Genomic DNA, 19,272 nt, shown 5'->3' on the forward strand with positions numbered 1-19,272 from the left:
GAATCAGTCTATTCAGAGTTGGCTGGCTCATTACAAAGCTGGAGAATAGGAATCAGTTACCAAGAAGAATTCACTGGCAAATACTCAGCAGGCATATTGCTTAAATCCTGTCCAATCCAATTGTCCATTGAGTACACAGTGACTTGGCTTGAGCAAACTTTAATCATGCTTCTCCTCTCCTTACAGACCCCTGAACCAAAATTGGTTCAACCCCAAGCCTAAGCAAGCATTAAGGTACAGAACTTTCCCCGTTAACAGCTCCTTCCAACAACTATCACACAAAGAGAAACGTGTCTGGTTGAGCCACCCCAATCATGCTGTCTGCCAACCCCCACCCAGATGTCCAGGTTCTTCTCAAGTTCCTGCTATCCCTGCTTATCCTTCCCCATAAAAGAAAGCTTTTTCTGTTTTTGGATAAGACATTTGCAGATCCTAAGATTAGTGTTTCCTCCCTATTGCAAGTCTTTTGGGGCAAATCATCACCTATATCTGGACTTGTTTTTGACAGTCCCAGTGATGAGTCTGCCTCATTCTTTCCTTCTCCTCTCATTCTTTTGTCTCCCTTGTCTTTTTGCTGTATCTGTAGTTACCCTAAAGAAGTGATAAATCGAAGAATAAAATTCTTACACGAAGGTCTGACCTATTACTGCACATTCTAGAACTCTGCCTGGAAGGTCCTCAACTCATTTCTCCTTTTTCTCCTGGAAAATTTATTCTACTGCAGTCCTCAACTTATATACTTTAGAAAGAGTCCTCTGATGCATGTGATTGAATTGGATGTCTGTTTTTCTTTTTCCTTTACACAGCTTACACAGATTTTAATACCTAGCCTGACTGTAGTTATTCTGACTGCAGTATAAATGCCTGTTTCATTACATCTACATTTCTAATCTCCCTAAGGGCCTGCTCTGTGTCTTGTTCATTATTATCTCCCGGTATTTAGCACAGAGTTTACCACATATTTTCTGTTTATTAATATTTTTTACTATGTTACCAAATAAGTGAAATAATAAATACCTAGGGCCCCATATTCACTAGAAACTAGCGTGCCCCATTAACCAAAACAGAAGACAAATCGTATTAGAAAAACCTGTGCATTCACAGGTTTTTGGCCTAGGAATGTCTGAAAAGTAACCCAGTGCAGCACTTATGGACCACATGCACAAAATTGTGTTGAGATGGAAATGGTAGTGTGATTTGACTGACACCGTTAAAGTATTCACTGCCCAGGTCAAGAGTAATGGCTTAGAAACTGAGCAGAACTCCACCTCTGATAGGTAAGGATGGTAGTAACAGGTACGCAAGTCAGAGGAGGCACAGAGATAGGAAAGTCCAGCCCTGCTTATTTCATTAGTCACCACATTGTGTTTCATGCTATTGTTTCATGTTATTCATGCTATTGTCATGAACCTGATTACCACTCTGTCCAACATTATTTCATACCTGTTCCTTTTAATTTCCTATTTGTATATCTTCAGTTCTCCATCTACTTTTGATCAGTTTAAAGTTGTATGACAATTCCTTAATTCTTATGTTATTCATTCTATCATATCTAAATGGAACACGCAGCCTATGCCTTTTTCTTTTGCAGATTACTCTAACCGAATTCTAGTACTGAAAAACATTTCCAAAATTTAGCCTCCTGAATAAAAACTTGCAAAGTTTTAATGAACTTCACTACCCAAGAGACTGCTTTTACTACTGTACCAAAACAATGCAGATTGCAAAGATACATAATAAGATTGGCAAAAGATTCTGGAAGAGTTCTTGAAGCTGATTAAACTAGGCCACCTGTTTTACAAAGTTCATTTTGCAATCGTATGTATTTCATCTATTTAGTCAGGTAACAATTGCCTGGTTTAATTGCATCAGTATGTGATTTTTCTGACCAGGGCAAACAGGATATGCCTTTGGAGAGAAAAATGTCTCAAAATGCTTGTTTATTCTATTTAATGTTCAGGCTATTGAAAGACAATACATGTGAAGTTTTAATATAAGGACCACTAAAAGTTTTTTCAAAAAGCTAATTCTAGATATGTAGTCATTATTATATTTAATGAACTGCCATATATTTTGTTGAAAGTAACATCAAAATATTATAAAAATATACTATAAATTGTAGAGCAATAATGAAATTCCAAAAAAGATCATAGCTTTATGATACATTTTTAGATATTCAGTCATAATTTAGATTGTTTAACATAGCTTTATTTTGTTCTTAAAGGCTTTTCCTGTTCTTCTGCTGTTGTTTTTGCTGTTATCATGGAACAAAATAATCTTCCCACAAATAAATGTGGTGTGACTATTTATTATTAAACTTTTTTATGATCTGGGTTATGAATATCAATTATTGATATTATTGTTTATCATTTTTATTCCTATGTATGACCTATATGAGGATTTTATTGGAAAAAAAAGTAGCTTCCTGCATGGTATCTGCTTTCCTCTTTCTCTTCTAAAGATAACTTTAGGGGTAAGTTAATGTGTGTAGTGTGTATGAGCTGGTGGAAGTGAGTGGTAAAAATATTGGAAATTATGCATGATTACTTGATTAGCTAATGTTTGGCAGTCAAAGCTAGTATTCAAACACAACCCTGGGCTAGATGAGGAAGAGGCAGTGTGTTGAGGGGAAGTGCTGCAGGCAAAGAGCAGGGAAATACTGCTGAAAAGAGTTAAGCACAATTTATCATGTTTTTTATTCCATTGCTCAGTTACCCCGGCAAGAACAAATCAGAGTGGACTTATACTCTGTGCCTCTTATTCATTTATTTTTGTATTGAGTGCCAATGATAGAAAAAAACATTGGTTTAGGCACTAGACATCTAGCAAGAAAAGAAAAATAACTACTGTCTCACAAAGATTTGTTTTCCCATCTTAAGGAAGCAGTACAACTGAAGTTTTGCAAAGCAGCACTTCCCCAATCCAGCTCTGAAGCTTTGCTGTGATGAGCTACAATGAATGCATAACTTCACACCATGTGCCTTTATAAGTTTGCCTTATGGTTCCACTTCAAAATGTGCAGTTCACATGGCTAATTAGCATATTTATATATCTATAATATATTATGAGTATTTATGCTACATATTGCCTCTTTGTAATTCCAAGTTCTATATCATGATAAGATGACCTGATTTCTAGTCATACATCTAGGAGTTATCTGTGAGCTGCTTGACTTAATAATCTTTAGTCTTGTGTCTTTAAAATGTGAATGGTAGAACAGTAAAATTTAATTTCTACTGAGTGGGTCAGAATGAATATTATTTCGTAAAAGTGGATCTTCCCTAAGAGTGGAAATACATATGAACCATTTAACTAAATAATTATACACAGGGGAAGGGGTGGGGCAGGGAAAGGAAGTTCTCTCTTCCAATTGAATAAAGGGGATAACATCTGCCTGTTTTTGTTTTTTGTTTTTTCTTATTTTACTTTCTGTGAATGAATTATAATGCAAAACACCTCAATTAAAAGAACTAAATTAAAGATTCACAGTAGTCCTAAATGCTTCTGTCTGATCGCATATATTGTCAAGCTGTTATTTTTATTATGAGAGTTGACAGGCATTTAAGAACCAGTTCCCTTTCTTGTTCTCCCCTCCCTTCCTCCTCCATAAGTATTCTACTTTCTATTAATACTGTAGGCTCTTGAGAGACCTCAGGCTCACTGAGCCAAATTTCATGAGACACCTGTTAAAAGGTTTCTCCATCAAATCTCTTGGAAAGGGAAAAAGCCCTCCTGGCCATATTCTGTTGTAATTCAACTATGTCTGACAAATGAAAATATTTCAAAATATCAGTTTTCAAAGTGGATTTAACAAATAAATTAATGAATATTTATATGGTTTGGCTGTGTTATTACTCAGATCTCATCTTGAATTGTAGTTCCCATAATCCCCATATGTTGTGAGAAGGTCCCAGTGGAGATAACTGAATCATGGGGGCAGTTACCCTCATGCTATTCTCATGATAGTGAGTAAGTTCTCATGAGATCTGATGGTTTTATAAGTGTCTGGCATTTCCCCTGGTGGCACTCATTCTTTCTCCTGCCACCCTATGAAGTGGTGCCCTCTGCAATAATTTAAGTTTCCTGAGGCCTCCTCAGCCCTGTGGAACTATGAGTCAATTAAATCTCTTTCCTTTATAAAGTACCCAGTCTCAGGTATGTTCTTCTAGCAGCATAAGAACAGACTAATACAGTAAGTTGGTACCAGGAGTGAAGCACTGTTATAAAGATACCTGAAAAGGTGGAAATGACTTTGGAACTGGGTAACAGGCAGAGATTGGAAAAGTTTGCAGAGCTCATAAGACAGGAAAAAGTGGGAAAGTCTGGAATTTTCTAGAGACTTGGAAGGCTCAGAAGACAGGAAGATGTGGGAAAGTTTGGAACTTCCTAGAGACTTGTTGAATGGCTTTGCCCAAAATGCTGATATTGATATGGACAATGAAGTCCAGGCTGAAGTGGTCTCAGATGGAGATGAGGAACTTCTTGGGAACTGGAATAAAGGTGATTCTTGTTATGCTTTAGCAAAACGACTGCAACATTTTGCCCCTGCCCTAGAGATATGTAGAACTTTGAACCTGAGAGAAATGATATAGGATATCTGGTGGAAGAAATTTTTAATCAAAAAGCATTCAAGAGGAAGCAGAGTATAAAAGTTTGAAAAATTAGCAGCCTGATGATGCAATAGAAAAAAATCATTTTCTGGGGAAAAATTCAAGCCTGCTTTAGAAATTTGCTTAAATAATGAGGAGCAGAATATTAATCACCAAGACAATGGGAAAAATGTCTCAATGGCATGTCAGAGATTTTTGGGAAACCCCTCCTATCACAGCTCCAAAGGCCTAAGAGGAAAAAATCGTTACCTGGGCCAGGCCCAAGGCCCCTTGGGCTGTGAAACCTCAGGACACAGTGCCCTTTGTCCAGCAGATTCAGTTTCAGCCATGGCTGGAAGGGCCAAGGTACAGCTCGGGCCATTGCTTTAGAGTATGCAATCCCCCAGCCTTCACAGCTTCCACATGGTGTTCAGTATGTGGGTGCACAGAAGTCAAGAATTCAGGTTCAGGAACTTCCACCTGGATTTCAGATTATATATTGCCATGCCTGGATGTCCAGGCAGAACTTTGCTACAGGGGCAGAGCCCTCATGGAGAACCTCTGTTAGCACAGTGCATAAGGGAAATGTGGGGTCAGAGCCCCCACACAGAGTCCCCATTAGGGCACTGCCTAGTAGAGCTGTGAGAAGAGGGCCACGATCCTCTAGATCCCAGAATAGTTAGATCCATCAACAGCTTGCCGTGTGCCTGGAAAAGTTGCAGACGCTAGACCTCCCCCGCCATGTGGAATTGTGAGTCAACTAAACCTCTTTCATTTATAAATCACCTAGTCTCGAGTGTGCCCTTATAGTAGCATGAGAATGGAATAATAAAAATATATAAAGAGGCTTTTCTATAGCAGTATGTTTTCCTAGTAAAAGTCAATACTAATGAATCTTCAGTGCTAATTAGTCATCTTCCTAAGGAGATGCTGGGTTTTTTTGTTTGTTTGTTTGTTTGTTTGTTTTGTGAATCGGTTACTCTAATCAAAATAGACTTTGTAAATTTGTTAAAAATTTCACAGTTTTTGAAGAAGACTGCTCTCTTTGGATTCCTGACACAGAATTTAATTGGAAGGTAAAAAACAAGAAGAGAAAAATAAATCAGATTGCCATGAAGGGTTGACATATTAGGATAAAAAGGACAATACCCCCACCATACACATACGTATAAACACATGTACACACACACGCATGCACGTGCGCAAATACGGAAAGTCAGTAGAAATTAAGCAGACAGTGGGAAAAGGGGAAGTTTATATTCTAAGCATGCTTGTCAATCATGCTGGTGAATAGCAGCATTAAAGAATCACAATCTGATAACAAAACTGATAATTCAGATAAAAATAATTTAAGTATGAGTTTGTTTCTCTTACTGCTCTGCAACCGACAGATAATAAAAATATCTACAACATTTAGTAGGTAAATTAAATATTTACCTTAGCTCTTCTGCCGATAGAAGGAAGAGACCATCTGTATGCCAAAAGATTAGAAATTCAATGATTTTGTTGTTTATTGTACTAACAAAGCTGGCCCCATAAATATAGTTATATAGATAAGTGACTTGGAAATAAGGGTAATTTCATCATTTATTTCAGTTGCTCTCTCAGATCCACTATTTAGTAATGGGCTTTGTAAACACACTAAGATTCAATTTGAACATTCTGTTAAAATGCTGGTCTTGAAAAGATAAAACATTATAGCTTGCAATATCACAATTTAATCTATTTGTAATTATCACAATAAGTAGGTCAGTAGCACCAATGTTAAATAAGAACTTATGTTTATTGCCATTTGATGACATTATAAATGTCATCTCTAAAACTAGGGTATTCTTTTATAAAATACAAGATATTTAAATATTATCAGTCTTTTTTAATGTAAGAGATTGACCACCATCTCCTTGTCTCAACTTTTATTTTTTGTGCTTGCTTTTCTAGGCCACTATTTCAAAAAAAAAAAAAAAAAGCAAAATATTTATATACTACTGTTTTCAAAATTATGTTATTAGAATTTTAACTGTAGTTTTACCCTAGATTTTATTTTTTAGATGCCCACTTAAATGTAGTAAATATATCCATTGTGTTTTTTAAAGTTAATTTTTTTATTATTATTCATTCAGTTACTGTGTTCCAGTAACTGCAGGAAAAATAAACGACTTTGGTATTTCAAAACTTGAAATAATGAAAGAAAATAGACCCCTTATAGAGCCAGATCTGTTTAGAACCTTTCCCTCCTGATTCGTTCTCATGCGTATACTTTGGGTAGCTTTCCGTAAAGTTACAAAGTCTTTTTAAGAACGCAGCTTGCACTTTGGGAAGCCAAGGTGGGCCAATCACGAGGTCAGGAGATCGAGACCATCCTGGCTAACACAGTGAAACCCCGTCTCTACAGGCGCGGTCGCGGGCACCTGTAGTCCCAGCTACTCCGGAGGCTGAGGCAGGAGAATGGCGTGAACCCGGGAGGCGGAGCTTGCAGTGAGGCGAGATTGTGCCAGTGCACTCTAGCCTGGGCCACCGAGCCAGACTTCGTCTCAAAAAAAAAAAAAAAAAAAAAAAAAAAAAAAAAATGTAGCTTGTTTTCACTTCCTCATATCCTCATAGGCTTGATAAATAATCTAGGACTTGTCTAATTCCACAGCAAGGATTTGACCAGCATAGCTTCAGCTGACTTCTAAAAATATTTTATACTCTTTGTTTGAAAAGGTGGCCATAGTAGGAAAGTATAATGCAATTGCAAGTAGGTTTTACCAAAGCAAACCACACAGTTCATTTTAAAGATGAATTCTTACAAGCTCACCCTTTTTAGAGGGATTGAGGTGATTTTTGCTTGTTTGTTCGTTTGTTTTTGAGATGGAGTCTCCCTCTGTTGTCAGACTGGAGTGCAGTGTCTCCATCTTGGCTCACTGCAACCTCCGCCTCCCGGGTTCAAGCGATTCTCCGGTCTCAGCCGCCTGAGTAGCTGGGACTAGAAGCATGTGCCACCACGCCCAGCTAATTTTTGTATTTTTAGTAGAGACGGGGTTTCACCACGTTGGCCAGTTGGCCAGGATGGTCCCGATCTCTTGACCTCGTGATCCGCCCCCCTCCAGGTGTGTTTTAGAAGAAAGCCTCCTTACTCCCAGGCATGCATCCCTTTCTTCCATGACATTAAAATGTTGCAATGTAACTTTTTGCTTTATACAAATGCATATTTGCATATGTGTATTGCCATGGTTAATATTGAATGTCAACTTGATTGGATTGAAGGATGCAAAGCACTGTTCCTAGATGTGTATGTGAGGGCGTTACCAAAGGATATTAACATTTGAGTCAGTGGACTGAAAGAGGCAGACCCACCCTCAATCCGGGTGGGCAACATCTAATCAGCTGCCTGTGCAGCTGGAGTAAAGCAGGCAAAAGAAAGTGGAATAAGCAGACTCACTGAGACTTCCAGCCTTCATCTTTCTTCTGTGCTGGATACTTCCTACTCTCGTACATCAGACTCCAAGTTCTTCAACTTTTGGACTCTTGGACATCCACCAGTGATTCGCCAGGGGCCCCTGGGCCTTTGACCACACACTGAAGCCTGCACGGCCAGCTTCCCTGTTTCTGAGTTTTTGGGACTCAGACTGGCTTCTTTTCTCCTCTGCTTGCTGATGGCCTATTGTGAGATTTCACCCTGTAATTGTGTAAGTCAACAATTCTTAATAAAGTCTCATATATACTATTAGTTCTGTCCCTCTAGTGAGCCCTGACTAATATATATGTATGTATATATCTATGTAATATATATTACAATGTTATAATTTAGATTTTTTTTCTAGATTTTTCTCTTTAGTTTAATGAAGAGACCATTGTAAGCAGTCCAAAATACTCTTTTTTTTTTTTAAAGCTTCATTGAAATTCTACTGTTTCTTATTACCTCATTTCTCTATGCCAAAGAACATTTTTAATTAAGGTTATATGCATCCAGGGTCATTAATAATCTGCTGATTAATTGCCACCACATGATTGTAAGATGGCTTCTTTGGAAAGGTTATAAATTATGTTTAATCTCTAAATGCTAGGCCATTCAAAATGAATTAAAAAAACAGTAAGGTCTGATTAACCGAGAAAATGAAAGGAAATTGAAGACAAGAAAATAAATAGTTAAATAAGGAATGTTATTGATAGGACGCTAGGTTAACTATTCTATTTTAACTATTGTAGTGAACTTACAGCTGAGAAACTTACTAAGTATAAAAGATATTTTGAATGTTGTCATCACAAAAAATGATAAATATTTAGAGTGCTGAATATGGTAATTATTCTGATTTATCATTGTACTATGTATACATGCACTGAACATCACATTGTACCCCCCAAAATATCTATGATTATGTGTTAATTTGAAAATAAAAAAATAGTAAGTCAACTCAGTTGACTTTGTAAATATCTATATGTGCAGATAGAGATAATTCTGTGATGTTTTATTCTGAATCATTCATAAAGACTTGTAACTAACTAATAAGCTCAATATTTTAATATTAATGGGGATCTCTTCATAAATTATAACTTGTTAAATAGAGCTTCTCTAAATTTTGTCTTCTACCTCTGTCAACTAGATAATGCTGTATGTGATATTTTGTTACAAATAACGTTTTAACACTTCCAGCACTAACTTTAATCTGGGTTCACATATTACAAAATGAACATCACTTAAATATTATTATTATGTACCTTTTGACCTTGATCAGAGATGCTAGTCTTCAAAATATTCAAGCCACATTGTCATAGAAGTTATACATGGAAAGTCAAAGCAAATTATAATAACCTAATGAAGACTGTAATTTTTTTTGTATGCCCTTCAATTTTCATATGACTACTAGTTTTAGAAGAATGCGATTACTTATAAAAATAAAATAAATAATTGGCCAGGAGCGATGGCTCACGCCTGTAGTCCCAGCACTTTGGGAGGCTGAGGTGAGTGGATCATGAGGTCAGGAGATAGAGACCATCCTGGCTAACACGGTGAAACCCCGTCTCTACTAAAAATACAAAAAATTAGCTAGGCGTGGTGGCGGGCGCCTGTAGTCCCAGCTACTCAGGAGGCTGAGGCAGGAGAGTGGCATGAACCCAGGAAGCGGAACTTGCAGTGAGCCGAGATCACGCCACTGCACTCCAGTCTGGGTGACAGAGTGAGACTCTGTCTCAAAATAAATAAATAAATAAATAAATAAATAAATAAATAAATAAATACATACATACATACATACATAAATAGAACAATTAAGCAGAAATATTTCACTCTGAGAAGTCTGAAAGACCCTATCACAAATATTTAGAAGGGACAGTGATAAAGATAAGGATTAATAGTAAGGTGCAAATAACCAAGTCATTTAATAAGTGTTATTCTATACATACATAAATACATATGTATTGAAGGAAGAAAGGGATAAAGAGATAAAAAAGTAAAAATTGACCATTTATAATTTTTAATAATCAAAAACAATAATATTGTATAGCATTATTGAGATATATTTTACATACCATAAAATTTACCCATGTAAAGTGCACAGATAGATCAATGGTTTTCAGTATCTTCAGAGTTGTTGCTCAGCCATCACTAAAACCTAAGTTTAGATTATTTAAACAGCCTCAAAAGAAATTCTGAGGAGATTAGCAATCATTCCTTACCCTCAACCTCATTCCAACTTTTCCTTTCACCCACCACCAGCTCTTGGCAAACACTCATCTACATTCTTTCTCTGTACATTTGCCTATTTTAGAAATTTCACACAAATGGATTAATGCATGATGAAATTTTTTGTGACTGGCTTCTTTCACTTAGCATAATATTTCAAGGTTTACCCATGAGGTAGAATGTACTGACACTTTATTTTTTTATTGTCTAAAAATGTTCCATTATATATATGTACTAAATATTGTTATCCATTCACTAGTTGATAAACATTTAGGTTATCTTCTTTTTTGGCTTTATGAGTAATGCTGTTATAAGCATTCACATGCATTTCTTTGTAGACATTTGTTATCATTTCTCTTTGGTAACTAGAAATTTATTCTCTGAGTCATAAGGTGACTATCTCCAAGTTTAGCATTTTGAGTGAATGTCAAACATTTTCAAAGTCAATGCACCATTTTAAGTTCACTCAACAATATCTGAGGTTTCCAAAACTTGCTATTGTCTGCATTTTTTATTATAGCCATTGTAATGAATGTGAAGTGGTATGTCATTATGGTTTTGATTTGTATTTACTTAATGACTAATGATGTTGAACATCTATTCAGATGCTTATTGGCAATGTATATATACCTTCCTTCTAGAAAAATTCTACTTAAATAATGTTCTAATTTTTAAATTGGGTTGTCTTTTTGTTGAATTCTAAGAGTTCTTTATAAATTCTCAATGTTAGGTCCTTTACTAGATAAGCAATTTGCAAAAAAAAAAAAAAAAAAAAAAAAATCCATCCTATCTCATTCTTTTTTTTTTTTTTAACTTTCTTAATGATGCCCTTTGATGTTAACTTTGATAAAGCTCAATTTACCTCTTTTTTCCTTTTGCTTGTCCTTTTGATGTCCTATTGAAGAAACCATTGTCTAATTCAAGGACATGAAGACACACTCCTGTGTTTTCTTTGAAGAATGTCATAGCTTTAGCACTTACATTTTTTTTTTTTCCTTTTAAATTGTATTGTTATTTCTGGGGTACATGGGCAGGACATGCAGGTTTGTTACATAAGTAAATGTGTGCTGTGGTGATTTGCTGTACTTATCAAACCATCACCTAGGTATTAAATGGAACATGTATTAGCAATGTTTCCTAATGCTCTCCCTCCCCCCAATCCCATCTCCCAACTGGCCACAGCATGTGTTATTCCCCTCCCTGTGTTCATTTGTCCTCACTGTTCAGCTCCCACTTATAAGTGAGAACATGTGGTGTTTGGTTTTCTGTTCCTGTGTTACTTTGCTGAGGATAATGGCTTCCAGCTTCCCCCATGTCACTACAAAGAACATGATCTCATTCCTTTTTATGGCTTCATAGTATTCCATGGTTTATATGTACCACATTTTCTTTATCCAGTCTATCATTCATGGACATTTGGGTTGATTTCATATCTTTGTTATTGTGAATAGTGCTGTAATGAACATACATGTGCATGTATCTTTGTAATAGAATGACTTATATTTGGGGGGGGTATATATCCAGTAATGGGACTGCTGGGTCAATGGTATTTCTGGTTCTAGATCTTTGAGGAATTGCCACACTGTCTTCCACAGTGATTAAACTAATCTGACCTTTGGCAAACCTGACATAAGCAAGCAATGGTGAAAGGGTTCCCTATGTAATAAATGGTGCTGGGAGAAACGGCTGTCCATATGCAGGAAACTGAAACTGGACCCTTTCATCAATCATTGTATAAAAAATAACTCAAGATGGATTAAAGACTGAAATGTAAAACCCAAAACTATAAATCCCTAGAAGAAAATTGAAGCGATACTATTCAGTTCATAGGCATGGGCAAATATTTCACGATGAAATCGCCAAAAGCAATTGCAACAAAAGCCAGAATTGACAAATGGGATCTAATTAAACTAAAGAGATTCTGCACATCTCACGTGATAGGTGAGCCAAAATCTCACAAATTACCACTAAAGAACTTACTCATGTAACCAGATACCACCTGTACCCCAGTAACTTATGGAAAAAATAAAAATAAAATAATTACCCTGAATCCAAATTACAAAATAAGTTGGATTTATGGGATGAATTGTCTACCGCCACACCTCCTGCCATATGTTGAAATTATAAACTCTAGTACCTCAGAAGTGACTGTTTGGAGATACGGTGTTTACACTGGTAATCAAGTTAAAATGACATCATTAGGATAAGCTCAAACCCAATGTGACTAGTGTCCTTGTTAAAAGAAGAAATTTGGACACGGAGACAAACTTAGAGAGAAGACGGTGTGAAGAGACACAGGGAAAAGGCAGCCATCTATAGCCAGTGGGAGATGCTGGAACAGATCTTGTCTTATAACCCTCAGAAGGGACCAACCCTGCTGGCCTCTTAAATTTGGACTTTGAGCCTCTAGAAATGAGACAATAAATGTCTGTTGTTTAAGCTACCCAATTTACAACAAAGTACCATAAATGTTACCCAATTTATGGTACTTTGTTACAGCAGCTCTAGGAAACTAATGCGGCTGGTTTGATAGAAGTTTGGAGGTTTGGATAGATGCACAGATATGTAATAAAACAAATATAATAAAATGTTAATGATAGGTAGATCCAAGGTGGTGGGTTTATGGATGTTCACTGTAAGATTCTTTCAACTTTGCTGTATGTTTGAAATGTTATAAATGTTGGCAGGAAAAGAGCATTACAAAATGTTCTCTTAGAACAAAGAAAGTCAACTCTTATAAACAGTTGCTCCATTCCTAGAAGTTCCATGACTCTATCACTCCACAGAAGAAATCAAATAGCTTCAGATTAACAACTGGCAGAGTAACAATGGCATTTAACAGATGCATCCCTACATGTTGACTCAGAAATTACACGTTGGAGACTCTTTTATAAAAATACAAATACCAGTATATAAGTTAAAAAAATAAAAATAAAAATAAAAATAACATATTCACATTATTTTCATCTTATAACTGGGATAGTAAAGACAATATAACAGGGTTATGACATTTTAAATTATATATCTCTTCTTTAAAGAGAAAGAGTGGGACCGTTCAGGCTTCTTTCTTGCACATTTCCTCTGTTAAAAGGGACATTTTAAATATTAGCCTTTATTTTACTCCTAAAAAGACCATACATTTTTCTAAAGTTAAAACTGACCTGTGGAAGCTACCTTATTTTAAAAATGACTAACACTAAGTGTTCTATTCATTATTTTCCCAAATTAACATTGTTTAGTACAATGAATGTCAATGGGTTATAAAAATCGACTTTTTTCAGTTTAGAAAAATTCGCCTTCTCTTAATTAATACATCACAAAGAAAACATGAGTCATCATTTAGAAAGTGCTTGAATGTTGAACAAGAATCTTAAAGATGTATCATTTGACTATCAATTATAATGAAGAAACTTGACAAAATCTGTCAAAATTATAAGTCAATTTTATATTTTAAAAACCTTAAGTATGGAATATATGTGTGTTCTTCGGGTTTCATAACATAGTGTTCAAACATGAACTGATCATTTAAGCACCACACTTAAAAAGCTAATAAAAATAGGAAGATAAGAGGAAGAAGAAGGGGGGAAAAGGAAACAAAGATAATCTCTGGGGTTGCAAAGTACACCAGATGTCATTTTCAATGTTGTCTTGAAATACTATATCTTTTCTGGTTTTCTTTGTTTTAGAAAATGTCATGTACCATGAGCTGCAGCTTTGCTCTAGTTTTATTGCCTGTCACAGTCACAGTTGACAAAGCCAGTCTTTTTGCCATCAGTCTAAGTTCAACTATACTGCTGACTACCTCACAGAGTGTAGAAAATTTATTGCAAAGCAAGGTGCACTTTATGCTTACAGCTATTGCAGCCATGTCGTTAATAATATACTGACATAACCCCAAGCAACTGCTATATGTGACAGAGGAGAGTAAATTCCTAAAACATAGTATATCCCATTGTGTATGTGAAAGCTTGGTTTAGTAAGCAGCCCTCCATTCCTACTCTGAAATTTTCCACTAGCAGCCATCATTGTTGCAATGTTCATTTTAACAAGAAGCAAACAAAGATTTTGTGCATGTATGATTTTGAATGTATATCTAGATGCTTAAAACACAATCAGAATAAAAGAGTTTTGCAAGGTGTAGGACTCACATGGTGAATTGAATGTGTAATTCAGGTTTCAATTTTAGGGAGAAAAATCCTTTCGTTTTAACTGAAGGGAGTGAATCCATTTTTAAATTTTAATATTTTTGAGTTTCTATTAACAGAGAAAAGGGTAGTTTAAAATTTCTTCCATGTGAAGCAAGAAATAATGTTTAAAACTACATTGTTTTTAATGTAACTCTTTGTGTTCAAATCCTAGCTCTAAAACATGCTACCTGTATGACCGTGGGCAAGTTGGTCATCAGCTCTGTACCAAATTCCTTAAACAGTAAAATGAAAGAAATAATACTACCTATTCCCTAGAGTGATGGCAGGAATAAAATAATTTAATATGCATAAAAAATTAAAAGAACATATGTCCTGTAATAAATATCAAATCAATTTAGCACTTGTGATTGTGTTTGTTTTTTCTTTTAATGTCCTCTAAAATCTGACTTCACATTTTCTATTCAAAGGTATTTGAAACAAAGTCCCTCATTCTGGCATTTAGCATCCTCTATGACTCAAATGTTATTAGTTCCTGATCATTAAATGATTGAACCACTCTTGGGAGACTGAGGTGAGTCCTAACCTCACCTTCTACCTTGTAACTTCCACCACTAAGGAAAGGAAAGCACCATCTCCCCTTTCCTCTATTTATTATTTAGTATCTTAGTCTGGCTGCCTAACTTCCCGGATTTATTCAGCCCTGATTCATTAACCATTGATCCTTACTCCTGTCCTTTTCATCTATACCCCGCGGAAGTTGCATGATAGTGATAACACAAGAATCTATATCTCAGTCATGTTATAGAAGGCTTTCCCCACTTTAGGGATGTAATTGAAAATTAGTCACCTGAGAATGGATTATTTAGGCTTCTCACTGTTTTATTGGTTTCTCCTTCTCTGGCAGATCCTAAACCGAAAGTTACTCCTTAATTTGACACATGGGGATAGGTATAACATGCTTCCTACCTTTTTCTCCAGCCTCATCCCTGCCAGAACGTGTCTCAGATATTATATGGTTTCAATTATTTTTTTGTTTTTATTTTTAATTTTGTGGGTACATAGTAGGTGTATATATTTATGGGGCCTATGAGATATTTTGATAATGGCATACAATGCTTAATAATCACATCAAGGTAAATGGGGTAGCCATTACCTCAAGCATTTATCCTTTATTTGTATCACAAACAATCCTATCATACTCTTTTACTTATTTTTAACTGTGCAATAGATTATTGTGGACTATAGCCACTCTATTATGCTGTCAAATACTAGCTCCTATTCATTCTATCTAAATATATTTATGTACTCATTAACCATCCTCATTCCCCAATCTCCACTACACTTCCAAGCATTGGGTTCCATCCTTCTACTCTCCATCCATGAATTCAATTGTTTTAATTTTTAGCTCTTACAAATGAGTGAGATCATGTGAAGTTTGTCTTTTCATGCCTATCGTATTTCACTTAACATCATGACTTATAGATCCACTCATGCTGTTGCAAATGACAGAATCTTATTCTTTCTATGGCTGAATAGCACTTCATTATATATGTTTACTATATTTTCTTTATTCATTCATCTATTGATGGAAACTTAGGTTGATTTCACATATTGGTTATTGTGAATAGTGGTGCAATAATCATGGGAGTGCAGATACCTCTTCACCACACTGATTTAATTTCTATTGGGTTTATGCTTAGAAATGGGACTGCTGGGTCATCTGGCAGTTCTATTCGTAGTTTTCTGAGGACCCCCCAAACTGTTCTCCATAGAAGTTGTACTAATTTACATTCCCAGAACAGTATATGAGAGTACCTTTTATTCCACATCCTGCCCAGCATTTGCTATTACCTGTCTTTTGGATAAAAGCCATTTTTAACTGGGGTAGGATAATATCTGATTTAGTTTTGATTTTTCATTTCCCTATTGATCAATGTTATTAAGCACTTTTTCATATACATGTTTGACATTTATATGTCTTCTTTTGATAAATGTCTATTCAAATATTTTGCTCATTTTAAAATTGAATTATTAAACTTTTTCCTACAGAGTTGTTTGAGCTCCTTATATATTCTAGTTATTAGTCCCTTGTCAGATGGGTAGCTTGCAAAAATATTTTCTCCCATTATGTGAGTTGTCTCTTCACTCTGCTGATTGTTTGCTTTGCTATGAAATGCTTTTTAACCTGATGTGATCCAGTTTGTCTATATTTGCTTGGTTTGCCTTTGTTTGTTGGGTATTACTCAAGAAATCTTTGCCCAATCCAATATCCTGGGGAGCTTTTCCAATGTCTTATTTTAGTAGTTCATAGTTTAGAGTCTCAGATCTAAGTCTTTAATTCATTATAATTTAATGTTTGTATATGGTGAGATAGGGGTCTAGTCTCATTTTTCTTCATATAGATAGCCAGTTTTCCCAGCAGCGTTTATTTAAGAGGCTGGCAATTTTCCAACATATGTTGTTGTAATGATATGGTTTGGCTCTGTGTCCCCACCCAAATCTCATCTTGAATTGTACTCCCACAATTCTCATGTGTTGTAGGAGGGACCCAGTGGGAGATAACTTGAATCATGGAGGAAATTTCTCCCATACTGTTCTCATGGTAGTGAATAAGTCTGACAAGATCTGGTGGTTTTTTTAGGGGTTTCTGCTTCTGCACCTTCCTCATTTTCTTTTCTTCTCTCTTTTTTTTTTTTTTTTTTTTTTTTTCCTTTGAGATGGAGTTTCGCTCTGTCACCCAGGCTGGAGTGCAGTGGCGCGATCTCAGATCACTGCAAGATCAGCCTCCCAGGTTCATGCCATTCTCCTGCCTCAGCCTCCTGAGCCGCTGGGACTACAGGCACCTGCCACCATGCCCAGCTATTTTTTTGTATTTTTAGTAGAGACGGGATTTCACCATGTTAGCCAGGATGGTCTCGATCTTCTGACCTTGTGATCCTCCCACCTCAGCCTCCCAAAGTGCTGGGATTACAGGCGTGAGCCACCACATCTGGCCCACTTTCCTCATTTTCTTTTCTACCACCATGTAAGGAGAGCCTTTCACCTCCAAGCATGATTCTGAGGCCTCCCCAGCCATGTGGAACTGTAAGTCCAATTAAAACTTTTCTTCCCAGTCTCGGGTATGTCTTTACAAGCAGCATGAAACTAGACTAATACAATAAATTGGTATCTGTACAGTGGGGAATTGGTGAAAAGATACCTGAAAATGTGGAAGCGACTTTGGAACTGGGTAACAGGCAGACATTGGAATAGTCTGGAGGGCTCAGAGGAAGATAGAAAAATGTGGGAAAGTTTGGAACTTCCTAGAGACTTACTGTATGGTTTTTACCAAAAGCCTGATAGCAACATGGACAATAAAGTACAGGCTGAAGTGGTCTCAGATGGAGATGAGGAACTTGTTGGAAACTGGAGCAATGGTAACTCTTCTTATGTTTTAATAAAGAGATTGCCAGCATTTTGCCCCTGCCCTAAGGATTTGTGGAACTTTGAACTTCAGAGAGACGATTTATGGTATTTGGCAGAAGAAATTTCTAAGCCCCAAAGCATTCAAGAGGTGACTTGGGTGCTGTTAACGGCATTCAGTTTTATAAGGGAAGCAGAACATAAAAGTCTGGAAAATCTGCAGTCTGACAATATGATAGAAAAGAAAAACTTATTTTCTGAGGAGAAATTCAAGCCAGCTGCAGAAATTTATATAAGTAATGAGGTGCTGAATGTTAATCCCCAAGACAATGGGGAAAATGTCTCCAGGGCAAGTCAGAGACATTCAAGGCAGCCCCTCCCACTACAGACCCAGATGCCAAGGAGAAAATGGTTTCTTGAGCTGGTCTCAGGGACCCTGTGCAGTGTGCAGCCTAGGAACTTGGTGCCCTGCATTGAAGTGGCTCCAGTCATGGCTCAAAGGGGCCAATGTAGAGTTCAGGCCATGGCTTCAGGGGGTGCAAGTCCCAAGCCTTGGCAGCTTCCATGTGGTGTTGATCCTGTCAGTGTACACACATCAGTTTTTGAGGTTTGGGAACCTCGCCTAGATTTCAGAAGATGTATGGAAACACCTGGATGCCCAGATAGAAGTTTGTTGCAGGGATGGGGAGCTCATGGAGAACTTCTGCTAGGATGGTGCAGAAGGGAAATGTGGAGTCAAAGTCCCAACACAGCATCCCTACTGGGACATTACCTAGTGGAGCTGTGAGAAGAGCACCAACATACTCCAGACCCCAGAATGGTAGATCCACTGACAGCTTGCACCATTCTCCTGGAAAAGTCACACCCTTAATGACAGCCCATGAAAGCTGCTGGGGGGGAAGTTGTACCCTGCAAAGCCACAGAGCTAGAGCTGCCCAAGACCATGAGAACCTACCTCTTACATCAGCGTGACCTGAATGTGAGACCTGGAGTAAAAAGAGATCATTTTGGAGCTTTAAAATTTGACTGCCTCGCTGGATTTCGGACTTGCAAGGGCCCTGTAACCACTTTGTTTTGGCCAATTTCTGGCATTTTGAATGACTGTATTTACCCAATGCCTGTACCTCCATTGTATTTAGGAAGTAACTAGCTTGCTTTTGATTGTACAGGGTCATAAGCGGAGGGGACTTACCTTGTCTCTGATAAGACTTCGGACTGTGAACTTTTGGGTTAATGCTGAAATGAATTAAGACTTTGGGGTACTGTTGGGAAGATATGATTGATTTTGAAATGTGAGGACATGAGATTTGGAGGGGCCCAGGGCAGAGTGATATGGTTTGGTTCTGTGTTCCCACCCAAATCCCATCTTGAGTTGTACCCCCACAATTCCCACATTTTGTGGGAGAGACCCTGTAGGAGATTATTTGACTAATGGGGGCGGTTTCCCCCATACTGTTCTCATGGTAGTGAA

The 19,272-nt window shown here is 36.9% G+C and overlaps 1 long non-coding RNA gene across 2 annotated transcripts in view; it reads right to left on the bottom strand.

The window, feature by feature from the left end:
• The window catches only part of LOC114678151 (uncharacterized), a 135,218-nt gene that overhangs the window by 72,399 nt on the left and 43,547 nt on the right, over positions 1-19,272 (bottom strand). The window lies entirely within an intron of this gene.

This window comes from Macaca mulatta, chromosome 5 (assembly GCF_049350105.2).
Source record: "Macaca mulatta isolate MMU2019108-1 chromosome 5, T2T-MMU8v2.0, whole genome shotgun sequence".
Classification (NCBI taxonomy): Eukaryota; Metazoa; Chordata; class Mammalia; order Primates; family Cercopithecidae; genus Macaca; species Macaca mulatta.